The following is a 21,731-nucleotide window of genomic DNA, read 5'->3' on the forward strand; positions in this document are numbered from 1 at the left end:
CAGGCCCCTCTTCTGTGGAACCAGCTTCCAGTTTGGATTCAGGAGACAGACACTATCTGTCACGGTTCGGGTCAGTGGCCATGTGAGGAGTGGAAAGGAGGACTCAAATGCAGTACTTATTTAGACGTGAGGGCGATTTATTAACAATACCAAACATAAAGTGGAGATGGCAAAACAGAACTAAGGATGAACTAAACTGGGAGAAACTACACCAAGGAGTAGCAAACCTGAACATGAAGGGAGAACAGCAGGGAGAGCACGCAGGGGATTTCACAGAGTATGAACACAGACGACGCGACGAGGAACAGAGGAAAACACACACTATAAGTACACAGAGAGACACTGGGAAATCACACACAGGTGGGGGACACAGCTGGACCTGATTAACCTGACGAGACAGGGGAACACTAACACCAGGGACCAATAGAGGGAGCACAAACCCAGAACCCAGTATCTAAAATCCCAAAACACAAACCATCCCAAAACAGCCACGAATAATAATGAAAGTAATAACAATAAAGAACACAAACACAAAGTCACTGAGTCATGGCCGCAGGACCATGACAGTACCCTCCCCCCCCCCCCCCCCCCCCCCTCAAGGGCTGGCCCCCGACAGCCACAGAAACACACCACCAGACCCGGGAGGGAGGCAGGGGGCCCAGGACGGAGGGACCGGGCCATGACCAAAATGGAGGCCCAGGAGTCCCAAACAAACGTTCACAAAACTCACAGGGGAGCAGAGTCTGAAACACAGTTCAGGTGGCCGGCCAGGCGCCCGATAGCACAGGAGGCCAGGATGGGACAGTTCAGGAGGCCGGCCACGAAGAAGGCCGTGGCGACGCGCAAAAAGTTCAGGAGGCCGGCCACGAAGGAGGCCGTGGCGGCGACAACCTCATTTAGGAGGGCGGCCACGATGGCGATGACGACCAGCCAGCGGCCTAGCATATGGCCAATGAAGATGAGGTGCCAGACGCGGACCGGATGGCGGTGTTGGAGCTGATGCAGCAGGCGATGATGCGGAAGCCGAAGGAGCTGCTGCAGGCGATGATGCGGATGCCGAAGGAGCTGCTGCAGGCGATGATGCGGGCACGAAGGCTGGACCAGACGAGGATGCGGGCACGAAGGCTGGACCAGATGAGGATGCGGGCACGAAGGCTGGACCAGACGAGGAGGCAGACACGAAGGCTGGACCAGACGGAGGATGCAGACACGAAGGCTGGGCCAGACGAGGATGCAGACACGAAGGCTGGACCAGACGAGGATGAAGCCGGGCCAGACGAGGATGAAGCCGGGCCAGGCGAGGATGAAGCCGGACCAGGCGAGGATGAAGCTGGACCAGATGAGGATGAAGCTGGGCCAGGCGAGGATGAAGCTGGGCCAGGCGAGGATGAAGCTGGGCCAGGACCAGGCGAGGATGAAGCTGGGCCAGGCGAGGATGAAGCTGGACCAGGCGAGGACGAAGCTGGGCCAGGCGAGGACGAAGCTTCTGGCTGAGGCGTGGCAGTAGCAGGCGGTAGCGCTGCAGGTGGTGGTACTGCAGGAGGCGGCGCTGCAGCCACAGGTGGTGAAGCAGCCACAGGTGGTGAAGCAGCCACAGGTGGTGAAGCAGCCACAGGTGGCCGGACGGGCTCCTCGGGCCCCCCGGCTGGACGGGCTCCTCGGGCCCCCCAGCCGACGTGGCATGAGGCTGGACAGGCTCCTCGGGCCCCCCAGCCGACGTGGCATGAGGCTGGACGGGCTCCTCGGACCCCCCAGCCGACGTGGCATGAGGCTGGACGGGCTCCTCGGGCCCCCCAGCCGGCGAAACAGGAGGCTGGACGGGCTCCTCGGGCCCCCCAGCGAAAACAGCCGCAGAACCAGCGGGCACCGGGGCCCCTGGCACACACAAAACAAAACCAGCAGGCTCGCGGGCCTCAGGCACACGTGAAACAAAACCAGTAGGCACATGGGCCTCTGGCACACATACGGAGGGCTGCAGCTGCGCAGAGCACTGACCCTGCTCAGGCAGTGACAGCCCGGTGCAGTTCACAGCTGGCATCTTGGCCTCCAGGGGTCCAGAGTAAGCTGAGGGCTGTAACCCAGCCTCTGGGGAAGCCCCGGAGTGAGTAACCGTCGCTAATGTTGCCAGCTTTTGAGGAACAGGTCCGTTGTGAAACAGTTCGTCTCCCTGCTCAGAAACAGCGGTGGACAAACAGTGTGAAAATTGTGACTCAGCCATTAACTGAACTATGGGTTGTAGCGATGCTAGCGGTGGTGGTGGCTGAGTGGCTAACTGGAGCGGCGGCAGAACAGGTAATTGTGCCCTTAGGGAGGCTAACGGTTGAGCTACAGACTGGGAAGCTTGTGGCTGGACACAGAACTGAGCCGGAGAATGGCGATAAAGTCCTGGCTCAGAAGGAGCGGCAGAGACACAGTCCGTCAGTTTTGCAGAGGGTTTGTAGACGCCCACTTGGGAAGGATCTGTTACCAACGAAGGTAGGTAAGCGACCCATATTGTCTCCCATCCCGCTCTGAATAGCCCCAGAAAACAAAGTCCCGGAATCTGGGGAAGCCAAAGCGTCCCGCTCACTCACAGCATCGGGCTGCTCGAAAGTGAATGCAGACGGGGGGTAAAGTCCAAGATCCAAAAGGAGAAACTCCCGCTCCCACAGACAAAGCGAGCCTAGAAGCCATGGGAGACCGGTCACAAGACGCTGTAGCCGCCTCTCCATAGCGCGCTGGGACTTGCCACCCGGGTTTTCCAGCCACAGGTCGATGAGCTCCTGTGTGGCATCGATGAGATTCTCCCGTAGCTCCTTAGACGGATTAAGCGCTGCTGGGTCCATCTTGTGGTCACGTCGTACCGTCACGGTTCGGGTCAGTGGCCGTGTGAGGAGTGGAAAGGAGGACTCAAATGCAGTACTTATTTAGACGTGAGGGCGATTTATTAACAATACCAAACATAAAGTGGAGATGGCAAAACAGAACTAAGGATGAACTAAACTGGGAGAAACTACACCAAGGAGTAGCAAACCTGAACATGAAGGGAGAACAGCAGGGAGAGCACGCAGGGGATTTCACAGAGTATGAACACAGACGACGCGACGAGGAACAGAGGAAAACACACACTATAAGTACACAGAGAGACACTGGGAAATCACACACAGGTGGGGGACACAGCTGGACCTGATTAACCTGACGAGACAGGGGAATACTAACACCAGGGACCAATAGAGAGAGCACAAACCCAGAACCCAGTATCTAAAATCCCAAAACACAAACCATCCCAAAACAGCCATGAATAATAATGAAAGTAATAACAATAAGGGACACAAACACAAAGTCACTCAGTCATGGCCGCAGGACCATGACACTATCTGTACTTTCAAGATTAGGCTTCAAACTTTCTTCTTACTTAACGATTAAGTCCCTGTGTCATGGTCCTGGGCCATGTGGGCCCAGTATTCTTAGTTTCTTGTATTTTTGTATTTCGTTCCTTATTTAGGCCATGTTTCCTGAGTTGTCCTGTTGTGTTGTTCCCTAAGTGTTTTCCCTTCGTGACTCTTACCCCCTGTGTGCCCCTCTGTGTATTTATGAGCCCTCGTCTCTCTTTGTGTTTATTCCATGTTTCCCCTGCCCGTTATGTCTGTGTTCTCCCCGTGCTCTCTCTCCTCCTGTCTGAACCTCTGTACTTCCTGTTTTACTTTGCCCGTCTCCCGTCAGTGTTGTGTTCACTCCTGCCATGTCTCGTTATGATTATCAGTGTCACCTGTGTTCCCCATGTGCTCCCACTTCCCTCGTTAACCCTCTGTGTATTTATGTCTGCGTCTCCCTCAGTTCTGTTTTGTAGTCTCCCTCATGCTGTGTGTGATGCTCCCCGTGACTCCTGGTATACTTTAGGATTAGCTTTCCCAGTTTAGTTTAGTATTGCCTGTGTTCTATTTTTCCAGCAATTAAAGCTGTGCTTTTGAGTTCAAGTTCTGTCCCCGTGAGTTTGCGTTTGGGTCCTCTCCTGTCTGCCACACAGCCGAAACATGACACCCTGTATTCCACCGTTATATGGAAATCAGCCATTATAACTTGTGTCAAATCTACTTGTACCTCACAGTTTTCTAAGCACACAGAGAGCAGTAAACCTCAGAGCAGCAGCACATCAGACTGTGCAAAAAATCTAGAAGAGAAAATATTTTGACCCATTTCTAAATGATTCTTGTGACCATGCTGCACCACAACACCTGATCTCTGGTTTCCTCATGTTACGCCATGAGGGGAGGTGAAGGAAACATCAGACTTCACTCTATCTTAATTAAAGTAATTGTTTTATTATCTCTTGCCAACATAATGCACATACAGACAGCAACTTCTCAAAATGGCCCCCAATCCATTTCTTGCTCCCTTTAAATACTCTAAAGACACACGTTCTTAATACAGACTGGCCTATAAAAGAGCTGCAATTGAGGCAGGCTTCCTCTTTACTGGGGAAACAAGATGGCCACCACAAAGGTAACCTGCAACACTTTGTTACTTAAATGCTTCCCAACACCTCACCTCTTCAATCCCACTTTAATACTTGACTAAACTCATTTTCCTGTTTAGGTGTTGAGGCAAAGCCGCCCATCTACAATGCAGGCAACAGCAAACGGAGCTATTTTTTATTCCCTTTGAGTTTTTTCTACTTTTGTGCTACAAAATGTTCAAGCTGATTAAATTCATTGGAATAAAAGTTCAGATAATTTTCTCATATTAATGTTGGAGGTAGAAATTCAGGTAACTTTGCTCAAAAACTGGCAGAAATTTCCTTCAAAGATGGATTTTTTTACTTTAATACTGTGAGTACATTTCAGAGCCTGTACTCTTTTACCTTTACTTGAGTAAAGAAGCTGAATCAGTATTTCAGCTTTAAGAGGGTATTTTAACACAAACATCAGTCTTCTACTTAAGTATGTTTGACACTTTGTTTACGTCTAAATTAACTTTACTGTTAACGAGTTTTCATGTTTCTGTAATCTCACCAGTGTGCTCATGCTTTTTTAAGTGAAAACATATTTTTAATGATAAAATATAATTATGTTTGTTATTTGTGGATTTTTAAATGTCCTTGACAGAGACAGATGATAATCATTATCCTGCACTGTGGTCTCAGGTTTGGTCGAGCTAGCACAAAGAATGGCTATGTTGAACTTCCTCCTGGGATCTACACTAAGAAGTGAGTCCAACATTAGCAGGGTCTCTTTCCTTTATCTGGATTCACTTTAGCATTCACAGTCACGTGGAGCTTGTTATTAACTCGATAAGTCAACCCAGGGTTTCAGCTGAGCGCTCACATGAAACACATGGTGTTGGCAGCATCTGATCAATCATATTCATGGAGACGTGTATCAGCAACAGAGCAGCTGAGTTTGCAGAAGGAAGTCAAACTAAACCACAGGAACAATATGAGGAGATTAAACACATAATAAAATACTAGCAGTAACACAGCTGCTGCAGACAAATCAGTCGTGTGATCGTGTGTGAGAGGAGAAGGACTGTAAAGGAGTTTGGTGTTAAAAGCTCTGTATGAATGTGGGAGACTTTGAAGGGCTTTAAAAAGGCCGATATAAAATAAAAGGCAGCAAAATTGCTGAGTGTGAAAGTCACCAGACTTATCAGACCTCTGTGATTAAGACCTGTAAGAACACCTGTTTGTACTTGTTGGCATTATATCAAACACACACGTATATTAAGCCTTTGTTTGAACTCTGGTTGAATTTGTTACTTTCAGACTGTGAAACATCACAGAGGCTGCAGCTGCAGATCTTTTATTCACCTGGAAATTTACTTTAAATGTTAGATGGAAAATGTATTGCTCAGTTTAACCAAAGTAAGAACAAGAATCCATAAACCTTCATAAAGACAAACATCTCCCAGAACATTGAGCTGCTGAAGTGTCACTGAAGGGAAAAACTATTTGTCCTCCTCCATCCAGCAACACCTGAAACACCTGAGTGGAAGCTCCTCCCTACACTGTGTTTGAAGCAAAGCACAAAGGAGACACCTGCTGGAGCAGCTGGAGTCCTACAGACACTCAGCCTCTTCACTACACAAACACCTCCTACAACATCCACTCTTTCCACTCTGACTGCTGTGTTTGTGGAAACACTCCAACACACACCGCTTCACACACCAACATAGAAATGTGTGAAAAAGAGCTGAGCTGATATTAAACATGAGGATTTATTCAAAAATACAGAGTCAGGAACAACATCTAGACACACATTACCTCTCAGCAGCAGAAGAACCTCCTTTAAAGTCTATAACAAAACCCTTCGACACGTTGCTCTTTAAGGAAACACAGCTGGGTTCAGGTCCAGGAGATTCTGGCCTCTTATTGATCCTAAAAGAAAAACAAGAAATGTAACAGCTTCATGAGACAGGAAGGAAAAACTGGAAATATTAAATTAAAGACATGATGAACAAACTCATAAAAATAATGTACTTACTCTTTGTCACATAACAGTCTTTTCTTAAAGTTTACACTGATATCCTTCGAGTCGTTGCTCTTTAAGGAAACACAGCTGGGTTCAGGTCCAGGTTCTGGATTAGTTTCAGGGTTATGTCCAGCTGAGCCTGATACGCCCCACAGCTCTGGGCTTTAAAACAACACACACAGAGGTATGAGTGTGAACAATGATGGAGCAGTGATGTGAGTGCTGAGCTGGGACATGGAGAAGAGTCATGGACAGTTAGAGATGGTCATCTCACCTCTGAGCTTTGGTCTGGCTCTCATGTTCCCCACACAGAGTGCTTTTAGAGGGAGGGACTCCCTCCTCTCTGTCCTCACACTGATCCATGCTGCTCAATTCACATCAGCTCACACACACTTTCTACCTTCATCTGCAGAGGAAACACAAATCATTCATGTGCACATAAACCAAAATCCTCCTTTCCATCATGTGTGCTGTCCAAATATCAGCTGAATGCAGTCAGACAGCAGTGTGAGGCACAGGAAGCTGCCATCAGCTGCTCTACTTCTACTATCAGTCCACTAGATGGAGCCATGAAGCACACATGATGCATTCACTGACACACACTGATTCACTGTGACTGGAAGTTTAAGTACATTAAGCCTCCACTCATCTACATTGTGCTTACAACCCACTGCCCCCCATCTCCCACCCCCCATCAACCTCCTGGGGCCAGGAATGACTGGAACTGAATTGGAAACGGGCGTAATCAAACATAAATCTGTTATTCTTATCCAACCTGTCTGCCTGGACACAGTTTGCTGACCAATCCTGGAGCTATGATTCGCTTGGACAACAACTTCATGAATGTGGAAATGAAACTGAGTGTCAGCTGAGTGTCGAGCAGAAGAGGAGTCAGAGAAAAGTGACAGAGCTGCTGACTTTACAAAGAAAACTAAAACCATGTTGAAGAGATTAAACAGATAATACAATCTAACAACAACACAGCTGCTGCAGACAAAACACATGTATGAGTGTGTGACAGGAAAAGCACTGAACAGAAGTTTACTATTAAAAATACAGCATGTTGTAAATAGTTTGGTCAGTGAGACTGAAAAATGGCTGCATGAGTTACTATTGTGAACAAACCCCTATAAGAACCCTGATATTACCTGAATAAGATCAAATCCTGATACGTAGTGCAGACCCTTGGTAAGAGATACCGTCCAACTGGAATATAAACCTTTGGTGTGTTTAATCCAGTCAGTCTCTGAGTAACTCCACTCCTCTGCTTTCTGTTGGAAGAGAAACGAAAGTTTGTAGCACGATCCTTTTCCTCAGAGGCTGTGTTGGATTTATATTACATCTAAGATAAAAAATAATTCACAGAGTCTGCTCTGTCCTCCTGTCCTCCCTGCAGTCTCTGTGAGCTCCGCAGAGTGATTATAAAGACCTCAGAGTTTCTCCAACACCGTGGTCAAGTGTGAGCCACGCCTGCCACCCGTTATCTGCCAAACTTGCGCTTCAACACTAAGTTTTACGGTAGTGCTGCTTCTTATCCCTTTTTGCTGATCACACACATAACAACACACATGATTTTCAGGAAGTTAACAGAAATAAAGCCACAGTGTCATTTGTTTTTCACTCAAGTTGTCTTTTCTTCTTAATTTTTCTGGTAATGCTTCTTCATTCATGATTCATTCAAATCTAAAATAACTTCAAAAACTGTAAAATATTTCTGAAAATCATCTTTTATAGTTGAAATTCAGTTCTCATTTGGCTCAGTTGCTCTTTCATGCATCCATAGTTTCACCTCAAACTGCTGCTTGAGACACGAGAAATTAAGAACGACTCTGTTCAAACGGAGAGAAACTTTGAAGGAACTCAATAATGTCATTTAAATGGTTTCAGGTAGGTGTATGAAGGTGTCTGTATTAAATCATATATGATAGTTGACATGAAATTCTGAATTCATCTTCTTGGACACCCACACTGCATATTCTGTAGAAATGAAATCAAATATCATAACATTGCATCAAAATGCGTAAAAATGATTCTTGATAGCTGACCTTAAAGTCTCTGTGCATTCTTCCTCTGGGTTACCTTCTCTATTTATTTGCAGTTTAACCACCAAAAGCTGCAAGGTTTCAGAGAAATAAAAGGAACGTTCTACTCAAATTTAATAAGATCAATTTAATAAAAACTTTGACAGTTGTCATAACATTCTTAACAAACTCCTCTTCTATCTGTAGCTCAGGAGTTTGAGGATGTCACGAAGTAACTGGAAGGTTGGTTGTTTGATACGAAGATACTAACCCCAAGATAGAAACTCTTCTGCACAGGAAAAGTCCTTGAATGAGTCGTTTGTATGAAGCACTTTGAATGCTCAGAGTAGAAAAGCACCATATCAGAACCAGCCTCACCCACTTGTGATGGGTGGGTGGCTGTGGCTCAGGTGGTAGAGCAGATCAGCTGCTGATTGGAAAGTTGGTGGCTCGAACCTTGGCTTCCCCAGCCTGCATGCCAAATATCCTTGGGCAAGATACTAACCCCAAGTTGCCTCTGATGATTAGTTTGCACTTGTGTTTAGAAGTGCTTGTGTGAATGAGGCCTGTTGTATAGAGCACTTTGAAAACTCCAGGAGAGTAGAAAAGCACTATATAAGAATCAGTCCATTTACTACATGTCCGCAAAGTTTCATCTCCAACCACTGCAATATTATTTGTTAGGATCGCTGTTCTCTCCGGGTACTCCGGCTTCCTCCCACCGTCCAAAGACATGCAGCTTGTGGGGATATTTAGTTGGATAATCCAAATTGCCACTAGGTGTGAATGTGCGAGTGAATGTGAGTGCGAATCGTTGTCTATCCCTGTGTGTTGGCCCTGCGACAGATTGGCAACCTGTCCAGGGTGTATCCCGCCTCTCGCCCTATGACAGCTGGGATAGGCTCCAGCGCCCCGCGACCCTGAAAAGGATAAGCTGAAGCTGATGGAGGATCGCTGTTTTTTTCCTCAGGGTTTTGTGATGCCTTTTTTGTTTTTGAGAGTCTTTTGTGTTTTAGTTTGGCTCTTTGTATATAAGGATTGTTAATAGTTTGCTTTAGGATTTACTATATCCCATGTACCCTGTTTTCATATTGTAGTTTGTCTTCTTGGTTTTGTAACACTAAATATCTGCTTTTGTGATCCTTTCTGTACTTTCAGTTATGTCCCTTTGTCTGTCTTGTCTCTCTGTTGTCTGTCTGTATTGTCTGATTTCCCCATCTGTCATGTTTCACATTCACTTATATTTTCCTTTCTGTTTTCTACATGTCTGCGTATGTCTCTGTGTATCATTTCCTCTTTTTATCGTCTCATGTCTTGTGAACTTAGCTTTGAGTTTTACTTCCCCCATTTGGTTAATGATTTGTTCCCATCAGTGTCTCAGTCTCTCTGCATTTATCTATCTCATGTTCCCCTGTCCAGTCTGTTCTCCTCTATGTAATTTAAGCCTTGTTCTCCATGTTTTCCTGTTTTATTGTTTTAACTGTTGCTTCCTGTGACTATTGTAGTTTTCTCCTGCATCATGTCTCTCACCCGTTGCCTCTCGTCTCATTATCCAGTGTGTATTTATTGTCCCCGTCTTCTTGTGTACTTTGTGCTTTCCTTGCTCTGTGTTCCCATGGTTTTGGGGGCGGTGGTGTGGGATTGATTAAGGAAATGGCTGAGTTAATAGGAATGACCAAAATGAGAAAAATAAATCGATCTTCAATAAGAGAAAGGATTATTCTAAGAAGGAATATTTTTGATGGATCAGAATTATATAATGAAATATGAACAAAATCTTTTGTTAATCATTGTTTATTAACTGAACCTTGTTGAATTTGAGTAGAACTGTTTTTTAATTTGGCAGAAACACGGCAGCAGTTTGAAATGAAACTATCCAGGCTGTAGAGCAGACGAGCAAAGTCAAGAATCCACTGAGATTTTCATGACAATAACTAAGAAGGATTTCTTAAATGAATTGTTGATACGCTGTTATAATAATCCACTGAGCTTATTGAATTTGGGGAGAAATGTCCTTTAATGTGCAATCACACAGTGGGCTGAGATGAAACTGCACACAGTGTGGGTGTCCCAGAAGAGAAATCAGTTAAAACTTTAGTGTCAGCTAGTAAGCATGAATTTAAAAAATATTTTTACAGATATCAAATTTGTTCTGTTATATAAAACTGTAATTTATACTAGTCAGGTGGATCATCAACGATCATCAATCAGTGCAGTACCAGCAAAATTCAGACAGACACACAAACACACACATGCAACAATTTTACTGTCTTAACACAGTATCATAAATCTAATTAGAATATGCTATAGTCCTTTAAATACCAATTTAAATATATTTCAAAATATATTACAGCTTTTTTCAGTCTGTTGAACAAAAATCCCCAAAGAAGAAGAAGCACTACCATAAAACTTTGTGTAAAAGTGCAAGAAAGTTTATGAGGCTTACAAATGACGGCTCACATAACTGCGGTGTTACAAGTCAACCTCGTTCATATCTGTCATCATGAACAATGCTATGGTTTGTGCTGGAGTGAAGCTGCACACAGCTGATATTATCAGAAAAAAATACATACTGATTTGATTACTTCACACGCAGATTCACACAAAGACGACCAGCTGCATCAGCGAAGTTTAGAAGACAGACAGTGAAACTTAAAAAAGGAAACAGACAGATTTGTGGGAATGCTGGGGCCGGGGAACATTAGTAATTAGAAACACAAAATGTTTCTAAGCATTTGTAAATGTTTGTTGGAGGGTTTAGAGGAACTGGAAACATTTTGTGTGAAAGTTAAAGTCAAACACACTCTTAGTAGAGAGAGACTGTGTCTGCCAGATCAAACAGGTCTCACTGTGATGTCCCTTTAGTCAGACTCTGTGTCTGCTACATTAATGACTGAAAGTTGTCACGTTCTTATTTAGTTAATACTCTTTAAACCAGGTGTACACTTTTAGTTTAATACATTATAGATTCTCTGATGACGAAATACGGTATATATATGTAACCTGATGAAGCGGTATCTAAAATGTTTTTATGTTTGACATACCAAGACTGTTTCACACTGCAGGAGTTGCAGATGATAAAACAAAGACTGTAAAGCTAAGCAGTTTGTTTGCTGTTTATCACTGCCTGTCCATTAGTCAAATTAATATTACTTTTATCAAAAATAATTTCCCCGTCTGTATTGGTCTTCCTCCATAGTCGCCATAGTCACATCATTGTGTTTTGTTGATGTTTCCCCTCCTTGTGATTCATTCAGTGTTCCCATGTCTGTTTCGCCCCCGGTCCCTGTGTGTCGAGCCGTGTCTCTTAGTTTGTATCCTGTTTTATTTGGACAGTCTCGTGTCCTGTGTTCAGTGTGTTCAGTTTGCTTTCTCCTGTCTCATCACATCTAATTTGTCCCTGCTGTGTCCTCATGTGTTTCCACTTCCCTTATCATCCCTCTGTGTATATATTGTGTGACTTTCCTTTTGTTCATTGTCCCTACATTGTTTAGTTTCACTTTAGCCATGGCATCATTATGCCATGGCTAAAGTTGGCATGGCCAGCCACCCCATAGCTAAAGCTATGGGGTGGCTGTAGCTCAGGTGGCAGAGCAGGTCAGCCACTAATCAGAAGGTCGGTGGTTCGATCCCAGGTGCACCCTGGCTGCATGTCAAATATCCTTGGGCAAGATACTAACCCCATGTTTGCCTACTGGTGGTGGTCAGAGGGCCCGGTGGCGCCAGTGTCCGGCAGCCTCGCCTCTGTCAGTGCGCCCCAGGGCAGCTGTGGCTGCAATGTAGCTTGCCATCACCAGTGTGTGAATGTATGGGTGAATGACTGAATGTAGTGTGAAGCGCTTGGGGTCCCTAGGGACTAGAAAAGCGCTATACAAATGCAGGCCATTTGCCATTTTACCATCATTATGTTCATTTCAGTCAGCTGTTCCCCCGTGTGTTTTGTGGAGCAGGGAAATTATTTTACTGCTATTGTTAAATAATTGTCATCAGTACCATTGCATTAAGAATATAATCTGCAGCATGGATATTGCATTCAGAGGTTTAAACAGTGTCTCTTTCAGAAAGACTGAGTTGCAGGCTGACAGGAAGTTGTATGCAGAAGTGGAAGTTATTTTGAGCCGCAGGCTAAGACGAGGCTTTAACAATGTAACAGATAGCTTTAAGAAGGCCTTAAGCAGTTATGACTATTTTATACACAATGCATATCTGTGCTTATTAAAGAGTTGGAGCTCGGTCAATTAATTGGGGGTCGGAAGCTTTGTTCGGCGCGATGTTCGGACAATCTATTGTGCAAGTGACTTGGAGCCATAGAAGGAATTGCAATACATGCTTACAAAACACTTATATATCAGATCATTTTATATTAAGGTTTTAGTAGAGGTTCTTGGTTAAAACATTTATTTAGTAGAAGACATACACATAGTCTCAGTGAGCCTCTGTCCTGGTGAAAGGTCAGAAGTGCAACAGGTTGAATTGAGAAAGAGCATTTGAGGACGAGACACAGACAGTAGGTGAAGAGGTGACACAAAGAGCATGTGAGGTCAACACATACACACACACATGAGTTAGATTTATTTAGAGGAGAGATTAGTCATGTCTCGGCAAGAAAGAGGAACAATTTACTTTAAGACAAGAGCGGAAAGTACCAGCCATGAAAATAGAAGATGATCTTCTGGGTGAAAAGCCATTGTTGGTGTTGATCTGATCTATGTATAAAATGTATCTGTGACGCATGAAGGGGCGTCAGTAAATCAAACCCTGATGCTATAAAATATCTGTTCATGCTTTGATTAAGTTGAGGACTACTGGCTGTCTGCGTACAGAGTGTCTTCCCACACGTGTGTTCATTAAAATCATTGTTTGACCAAGACCTCCTGGACCATGGGTGGTTTGTACTCTCCTTCCTCAATTGTGAACCTTAACAGTTTCCACTTCCCTGATCACCTCCTGTCTGTATTTAAGTCCTCTGTCTTTCTTTATTCAGTGTCAGGTCGTCTGCGTTGCCTCCCTTCAGGTCTTATCACAGTTGATTCAAAGTTATCACAGTTTTGTCACAGTCAGTTAGTTTTCCTAGTTTGGTTTCAGTTTAGTTTTTGCTGCTGCTCATGATGCTTTCATTTTGTATTCACGTTTATAGCCTAAATAAACAGCTTGCCTTTTTTTTTCAAAACTTAGTTCTGCCTCCTTCCCTGTCTGCACTTGGGTCCACTTCATCATAACACCGGTGTACAACACCATGACAGTCATGTCCAAGTTTTCCATGTTCCCAGTGTTTAGTTTCCCCACTTTAGTCTTGGTTAGGTTTCCTTTAGTTGCTCCTGCCTTTTGTTTTGTTTTGCTCACCAGCCGTGAATAAACGGTTTGCTTTTGGTTAAACTTTTGTTTCCACGCGTCTGCTTCTGGGTCCACACTTCAACCTCCACATAGTCCACAGCCCACACTGTGGCTGGGGTCAGGTCACAGAGTTTTGGACTTTAACTGGCATTTTATGCAAGGTTTCATTTTTTTCCTGGAATTTACGTCCCATGTTTTGCTGGCTGTGTGTTATGACTCTGGAAATTATTCTAAAAAATATTAATTTGTGATTGTTTCATGACCAGATCCTACAGACGCTTTTCAGTCATTATGGGATGGTTTTACAGGTGGAGGACACTGATATTTTTCCTCCTCATACCAGTGTCACTACTGGTATGAGAAGAGACCAGTAACCTGTACTTGTATCTGACAAAACAATCAGAAACAGATTTTATAAGGGTGGCCTGAGGGCCTGATGTCCTCTAGCAGGCCCTGTACTCACTGACTGGAAACCATGCATGATAGACATTTGCCATAGAATACCAGAATTATCAGGCCACCACTGGCAGACTGTGTTTTTCACCCTGAACACATATGACAGATATGAAAGGGTCCAGAGAAGTGTTGAGAATTCAGTTTTACCCCGGTTCTTCTTATTCCTCGAGCATCCAGAGATGGCACCGGACTCAGTAGTCATTTTCACAAAATCTTTATTCATTGTTAGGGTTCAAAAATATTGGGGATGGAGACAAGAGAAAAACCACAATAACAACACTGGTCCGGTCGGGTGAGTCAAACGATGATTTAATGATCACACACGTGGGAGATGGACACTGATGCAGACAGCCTCAAATCTCAAAATGGTGGAGCATTGCTCAAACTTTTATAGCCTCTGGTGCCTCCACCTTATCATACAAAGCATAAACATTCACATGCCTTCTCTCACACAGCGCCTAAGCTACGACCTTGGCTCCCCCGTTTATCTGCTCCTGCTGAGATGGGCAGAAAACTCCAGCATGTTCTGTTCTCTTATAATCAGACAAATAAGGCGATGACTTTCTGCAAACAGTATTTCTTATAACTCAGCAGTATAATGCATCATAAAACAATATCATTCATTCACAATAAATCAACAATTTAATATAATGCAAATCAGTTTAACTAATGCAATAGTTATCAGCTTCTTCTAATTCAGGAGAATAATGCAAACTAAAACTACATAATAATTCACAATCTTTAATTAGGGGTATAACATGGCATATAATAATATTAGAATCTAACAATTCCCCCTGATGAGGTCATTAGAATAATGACCTCACCAACACCCTTCAATTCAGTGTGGCCGGGTTCATCTCTTCTCACTCCTGAGGTCCTTTGTCCCCCTGAGGGGCGAACCATATGTGAGATGACCTCTGTGTTTGCGCAGTTCAGATGTAAGAAAAACTATTATTCCAACAATAGCGGGTACAGATGACACTCCCCAGGTCTCCCACAGCTTTTAGCCTTTATTTTATTGCTGCAGCTACCAGTGTCGTCCAGTTGGGTGATCCTCTGCTCTTCATTCTTCAACCTTAGGGGTTAGACAACCCTTCAGTTGTGGCACAGATCAGGGGATTATTCTGCCCCGATTTCAAACAACGATCTGTGTATCCTCCAGAAAAGGAACAGGAAGGTGCCCCTTTTTTTCCAAACGCCTCTCGAACTTCGTTGGTCTGGTGTTCCCGGATTTCCGCCAACCCCTTCATGGTTATTGCTGTGTTTATGGGATCCATCCTTTTGTGGTGACTAGCTGGAGCCCAAACGCCATGACCCTTGGACCCAGTTGATGTCTCGGCAGTCACTGTGTCTGTCTCTGCTACGGAGGATCCTCGCATATCTGTGACCTCGTCTGGTGTCTGTTCCTTTCCCTGTAAGAGACAGAAAACCAAAATACCTCTCTTCCTAACCCTAATAATCTAATGTTGTTATCTATTGACCTTCTAGTGATTCAGAATTGGTCTAAAACATTTCAGTATGTCCCAGGGACTTATTCTAATCATATCCTATGTGTGTGTAAGCGTGTTTGCATTTAGCCCTCTGCACTCAAGGCATTTCCTACACTTTATCAGTCCGGACAGTCACGCCGAACGAAGCTTCTGACCTTCAAAAGGCCGAGTGCCAACTCGTTATAAGCACATTTGCAAGGTGTGTCTGAAAATTATTGAAACCACTCTTTTTAACAACGACAAAGAAATTAACAAATCTTCTAAACGCTATTCAGTTCATTTCAATGATTAATGATTAAACATGAAAGTGATGGTTTATGCTTTTTCACTGATTCTCTAAAAGGTCCGTCTTCTCGGACCGCTATTAGCTTAAGCTTTACCATACCTAAGGTATTAAAGACACAAATGAAGTTATAAAATGTTATAAAATGCCTTCTATGCTCGAAGCCTTTTCCCTCAATAGATCAGTCAGACATTCGCGCTGACTGTAGCTTTTAACCCTTATTAACTTGAGCACAACTCTACAATGAGCAACAAGTTGCAATATGTATGAAAATGATCATGGTTACACCTGCAATGAAAAAATTATATCATTATCCTAACACCTGTAAATAGAAGATTCATCAGAGGTTATAACCATCACAGAACACAGATGTTAGTATAAGGTCAAAAGCTTCAATAATGATCATCGATGCTATGCTTGTTGCATGATTCTCATACAATAATAATGCTGATATTAAAATAACAGTAAAACACCCCCTTTTATCCCGTTTCACTTGACACCTAAACGTTTATAAATGCCTCTTTTAAATTGTTAATTTTATTTCCCCCTGTTCTCCCCTTACTGACCACAGCAGGGGGATCTTAGTTTTGAATCAGCCATGAATCAGCTCACCTGATTCATCAGTGAGCTCCACCATCACTGGCGTCTTGCCAGGGTGGCGCTGCATATTTCTTCCTTTAATGTCACTATTCTCAACCTGTTTATTAAAGCGTTTAAACCTGAAGTCGACTACGTCCACAACAAGTCAATACAGCTGTAAATGTGGCCCAATTATCAATCTATTACCAATCAATAACAACAGATAACTCCTATTTTATGCATGCTTTTAATCAACCACTCACCCAGAGGATCTCCAATCCCAAGAAATTCCTTCTCCTCAGTCAATGAGTCTGTCCTCCTTCCATGCCCTGGTAACTGGTCCATCCAGTCATTTTCACAAAATCTTTATTCATCTACATTCTTCTTCATTTAAGCATGCACTTCTAGAAGGAAAGATGAGGCCGGTGTCCCTCTACAAAAAATCTTCACTCCTTTGTTGGTTACCAGTCAGCTTTATAGAAGTGACCCCATCATAAAACCCCCTCTACGGTGTGCTGCAAACTCTGTCTGTGTGTATGTGCACGAGCACGTGAATGCTACATGTGCACGTTCCCACGTGTCTATGTGAGTGCTCGTGAGTGAGTGTGCGTGTGGATGTGTGTGTGTAACAGTTAAAACACTGTGGGGGTAGATGACTCCCTAGAGGTCATAAACCCCTACCTTGCATCCTCTGGGGAATTTCCACTCAGTGGGGAGAAGCCTTCTAAAATCTACTCCTAACTTCACAAGAGAGTGAGGCCTTTATTACTTTACAAACAGTGTCCCTACCAATAATTCTACATTCTATGATAACATATTTCTAAACTCTAAAATAAGCTAAACATTCCTACAATATCCAAGTATCCGAAAGTGTCCATCGATCTGACAATACAATTGTACAATCGATCATTGACCTGTGCCCTAATGTGTTCTGTGCACTGTGAACACACTTCCTTATGGAGTACGTTTATTAAGGACACTCTTTCATTAGCACACAGGTTCAATAACACAACAAATAACCTCCAATAAACCTTTTAATAAACTGTCATTGGAGGCTGATGTGTTCTCTCTTGGCTTGTTTTCTTGTTGTGTGCCACACAGAAAATAAATGCATTGGTGTCTTAACTCACTGATACGGGGATATCAATGAGCACAGAGTCCAGCCAACGATGGCACAAAGTCAAAACCTCCTTCAAGGAAACTGGAGAGTCCAACACTGGCATTGAGGCTACCCCAACAATATCAATATGGTGTAACTTCCTGCTCTAACTCAGGCTCCTTCCCCACAAGAAAGATGATATTTTATGTACTCGAAGTCAGACCTGGAATCTGCGGGTCAGACTTCCTGGGCCCCCGACCCCTGACCTCTGAGATTTTCATGTCTTGTATTTTATAATATTTATCTTTTGTTCTCCTGCCAAAATTGTAAACACTGTCATCATGCCATATTGCACTGTTGTTTGATCAGCTTCATTAAATATACTTTTATATATACTTTTATCCTTTGTTTTGTTATACATCCATTTAAATCCTCATATGAAATTATTACAACCAACTGGTAATAAAACAAAAATAAAAAGATTGTTCAACATTTTGACTGCAAATGGTCAAAACACTTTATTTGCCAAAAATTATACTTAAAAAGGGGAAAAAGAAGTGTTAATAGTTTATTTGAAAGGTCAAAATATACCAACACATCTTTTTATTTTAAATCTATTTGTTTGTGCATTAATTTTTTTTCTAAAGCCAGATGTGGAAAAACAGGCTGCATCTACATGCAGGTTCTTGTGGTCAGTGGTCATCATATTTGCATTATCTTTCTGAGTCACAAGCAGGGAAGTGTTAACATTTCCTAGAAGTGGTGGGCCAGTGATGTAGGTGTGGATGCAAAGGATTATTTGAGGTGGTGCTGATCAGAAGTATAAAAATCAAAGTGTCAGATCCAACACACTTTGTTCCTCTGTGACAGAAGTGAACTAGAACTCACAGCAGCATCTGAACTGCAGAAGAGATCTCTGCTCATCTCCGTCTGCATTCCCTCTTTTGGTAAGAACTTATTATGTATCATTTAAAAATGATTTTCCTTTTAAAGCTGGGCAGCAGGCTCACGTTGAACATCTCCATAAACTGTCATAATTCTGCTGCTACACTAAACACTGCATTCGGTGAGCATACTAAACTTACGTAAGCTGTACATTTGCACGGTGAGAGACCTGTTTTTGCTGATTTGTGTTCAAATACAACAAGATCTTATTTAAACTGACTGTCAGATGTTGCCTATCCAGTTATGTAATGAACTCACTATATACATTAACCACAGACCCTTCACGACATCTTCATCACCTGCTGTTCCAGACAACCAAACTTATACCTGAACCACTGCAGGTTAATCATCATCATTAGTAAAGGAAAGAAAAGGTGAGCGTCTTAATTTGGAAAAGCTTGAAATAAAAATCCTATAAATTACACAAACAGATACGAATTGGAGGAAAATCCATAGTGTCTTGAGTTCTGTTTGATTTTTATTTTGCAGTGTGTCATTGTTACTACAGAGCACACTGAAACATATGACAGGAAAGAATAACTGAGTGCAGAAAGGCATTTATATTAAATAGGATTTAAACTTTGTTCTTAATGAACCGGATCTATTATGACCTGGACTTTTATCTATAAAATGGGCTTGTGAAACCCAGAGAAAAACTCTCTCAATATATCTGTAGATATAAATATATATTTATCCAAATCACATCAAGTAAAAAAGGCAAAATGACAAAATTAAAAAAAATAATAACAAAAAGTATAAATTAAACACAAAATTTTAAGGCAAAAACAAATATCTTGATGTCTTAATACGATGAATATAAAATATAAAGTAATACAACAAGGTTAAATATCTAAACATTTAAAGACAACTACTTCAGCTTTTCAAAGCTTCTTTTTCCAGTTGAAAATGACATCATCACGCCTGAATCTGCTTCCAGGAGCCGTCCAGATCAGGCTTGTTCAGGATATTTAGAAATCGTCCTAACAGTTGAAAAATAAAAAATAAACAGAGAACAAAGTAATATATATGATTATAAATAAATAAAAAAGAAAACTATAAATAAAACTACTTCTTTCATTTAAAGAAAAAGGTCTATCAGTCCTCTTGTCGTGTGTGTTTGCAGCTCACAAAGACGACTTACTGAGCTTCAGGATCCAAAAGGATGTATCTGCCAAATTCTTAATGTGGAAAAATGTCCATGTGTTTTCTTCTCCAGGGGCCCGTTCTTCGTACGTCGCTTACTACATCCAAGATCAAATGACACATCCAAGATCAAATCATCGCGCTAACCGTGAGCTCGCTAATCCGGTTCCCCGAACACACCTGCTGTTGACGATTACTACAGCTGGACGCAGGAATGTGACATCACTGGGTGTCGTAAAAGGGGCTACGCATCGATAGTAGAAACATTGATCGGCAACCCGCTGATTGGACGGCGAAAATGTCCAAGGGGCGTGCTCGGTATTTTCCGGCAGCAGAGCAAGAACTCATGAGTGAGGGATTTCAGGAGTTTCAGAGTTTAATTAAAACGCAAGAGAACACTGCAAAGGCTGCAAAAGCAAGGAGAGAGGGCTGGCAGAAAGTTGCTGACAAATCAAACTCGTAGGTAATTTAATAATAACAATAATAATGGATTGGGTTTATATAGCGCTTTCCAAGGCACCCAAAGCGCTTTACGATACCACTATTCATTCACTCCCACATTCACACACTGGTGGAGGCAGCTACGGTTGTAGCCAGGCTGCCATATCGCGCCATCGGCCCCTCTGGCCAACACCAGTAGGCCGGTAGGGTAGATCTATCATATGACACTATATTGTCCAATATCATATGGCATTATATTATATTATAATATGTTATATTATATCCCCTTTCACATTAGAGCCACAAACAGGACCCACAAGAACATGGGAACAAGTAAAAGTGGAATACAGGAGTATTCTACAGAATGGTAATATTTATCTCTTAGATTGCTTTGGCGTCTCTTGGCAAGGTAATACTGGCCTGTAATACTCTGTTAGTTTGTTCATAACAGCAACCAAGAAAAGGGCAGAGGAAAAAAAGACAGGTGGTGGTCCTGCACCCCCTCGTCAACAAAGTTGGTTAAGTAAATAATACCTCACGGGAATATCGATTATCTCTCTATGAGCACACTGTCGCGCTGAGCTAAAGGATCCTGTCTGTCCCGCAATATACGCTGAATTCTGAGGACTCTCCTTATCAATCTTGCACCTTCCGCAATGGGTTGGTCGCGTATACGGACAGGACACGGCTGCGACAGGCTTCCCAAATCCACCTTCGCTTTTATAGCCGTGGTCTCTCATCTTGATTACACGAAGTAATTTACAATTACTACTCTGAAATATGAATTACATCTGTAATAATCACATACATGTAATAGAATGTTAATAGTACATTTCCCTTTTTTAGGAAATGACCTGTATGTATCTGTGTGACATCAATAAAAGGATCAAGTGCTGCATTATCTTTAGTTACATTGATAATATTTATTTATGGTGAAACAGTGGAAAAATATCGCTGTTGCTTTCGTATAAATGAAGCGGACATACCTGCGTGGCCTGCGATCTAATCCTGTTTACATAAAGTAAACCTGCTCCCGAGCAGGTTTACGCTTACGGCTCTGTTGCTATGACAGCAAGTCCCGGATGAGCTTCGGGGAACCGACTGATCCAGGATCACGCGAAATTCGTCAACAATCTAATCCGGCTAACCTACTTAGCGAGGTACGAAGAACCGGGCCCCAGGAGACGATGAAGACACTGTTTGTCTGCATGATGCTCGTGCTGCTCTTTGCTTCCGGATTTTCCAAAGTGAACAATTTTCAACCAAGCGAGCACGACCTGAAGAAACACCTTATGAAAAAGTTTAGAAGACAGCATGTAGATGCTAAGATGACTGAAAAGCTGTGTAACACAGAAATATCAAATAGGAATATCTACAAAATTGACAACAGTTGTAAGGAAACCAACCACATTCATCCTCAGCATTCCAGCAAAGGTCAAATCCATTTGTAGAGGTGATGGGAGGTACGATGAAAATAGCGGCATGACGTAATCT

The 21,731-nt window shown here is 43.0% G+C and overlaps 1 protein-coding gene and 1 long non-coding RNA gene across 2 annotated transcripts in view; one reads left to right on the top strand and one right to left on the bottom strand.

The window, feature by feature from the left end:
- LOC146581170 (protein NLRC3-like) overlaps positions 1-21,731 on the top strand; it is a 222,158-nt gene that overhangs the window by 49,225 nt on the left and 151,202 nt on the right. The window lies entirely within an intron of this gene.
- LOC146581173 (uncharacterized) lies at positions 6,475-7,719 on the bottom strand. Its single transcript, XR_014891320.1, has 3 exons — positions 7,595-7,719; positions 6,721-6,852; positions 6,475-6,608 (listed from the first exon to the last, which is right to left on the bottom strand). It is a non-coding gene; the product is annotated as an uncharacterized LOC146581173 (long non-coding RNA).

Source organism: Mchenga conophoros, linkage group LG3, assembly GCF_057382185.1.
Source record: "Mchenga conophoros isolate Kocher_MC1m ecotype Shallow Benthic linkage group LG3, M_conophoros_male_GT1.1, whole genome shotgun sequence".
NCBI classification, from domain to species: Eukaryota; Metazoa; Chordata; class Actinopteri; order Cichliformes; family Cichlidae; genus Mchenga; species Mchenga conophoros.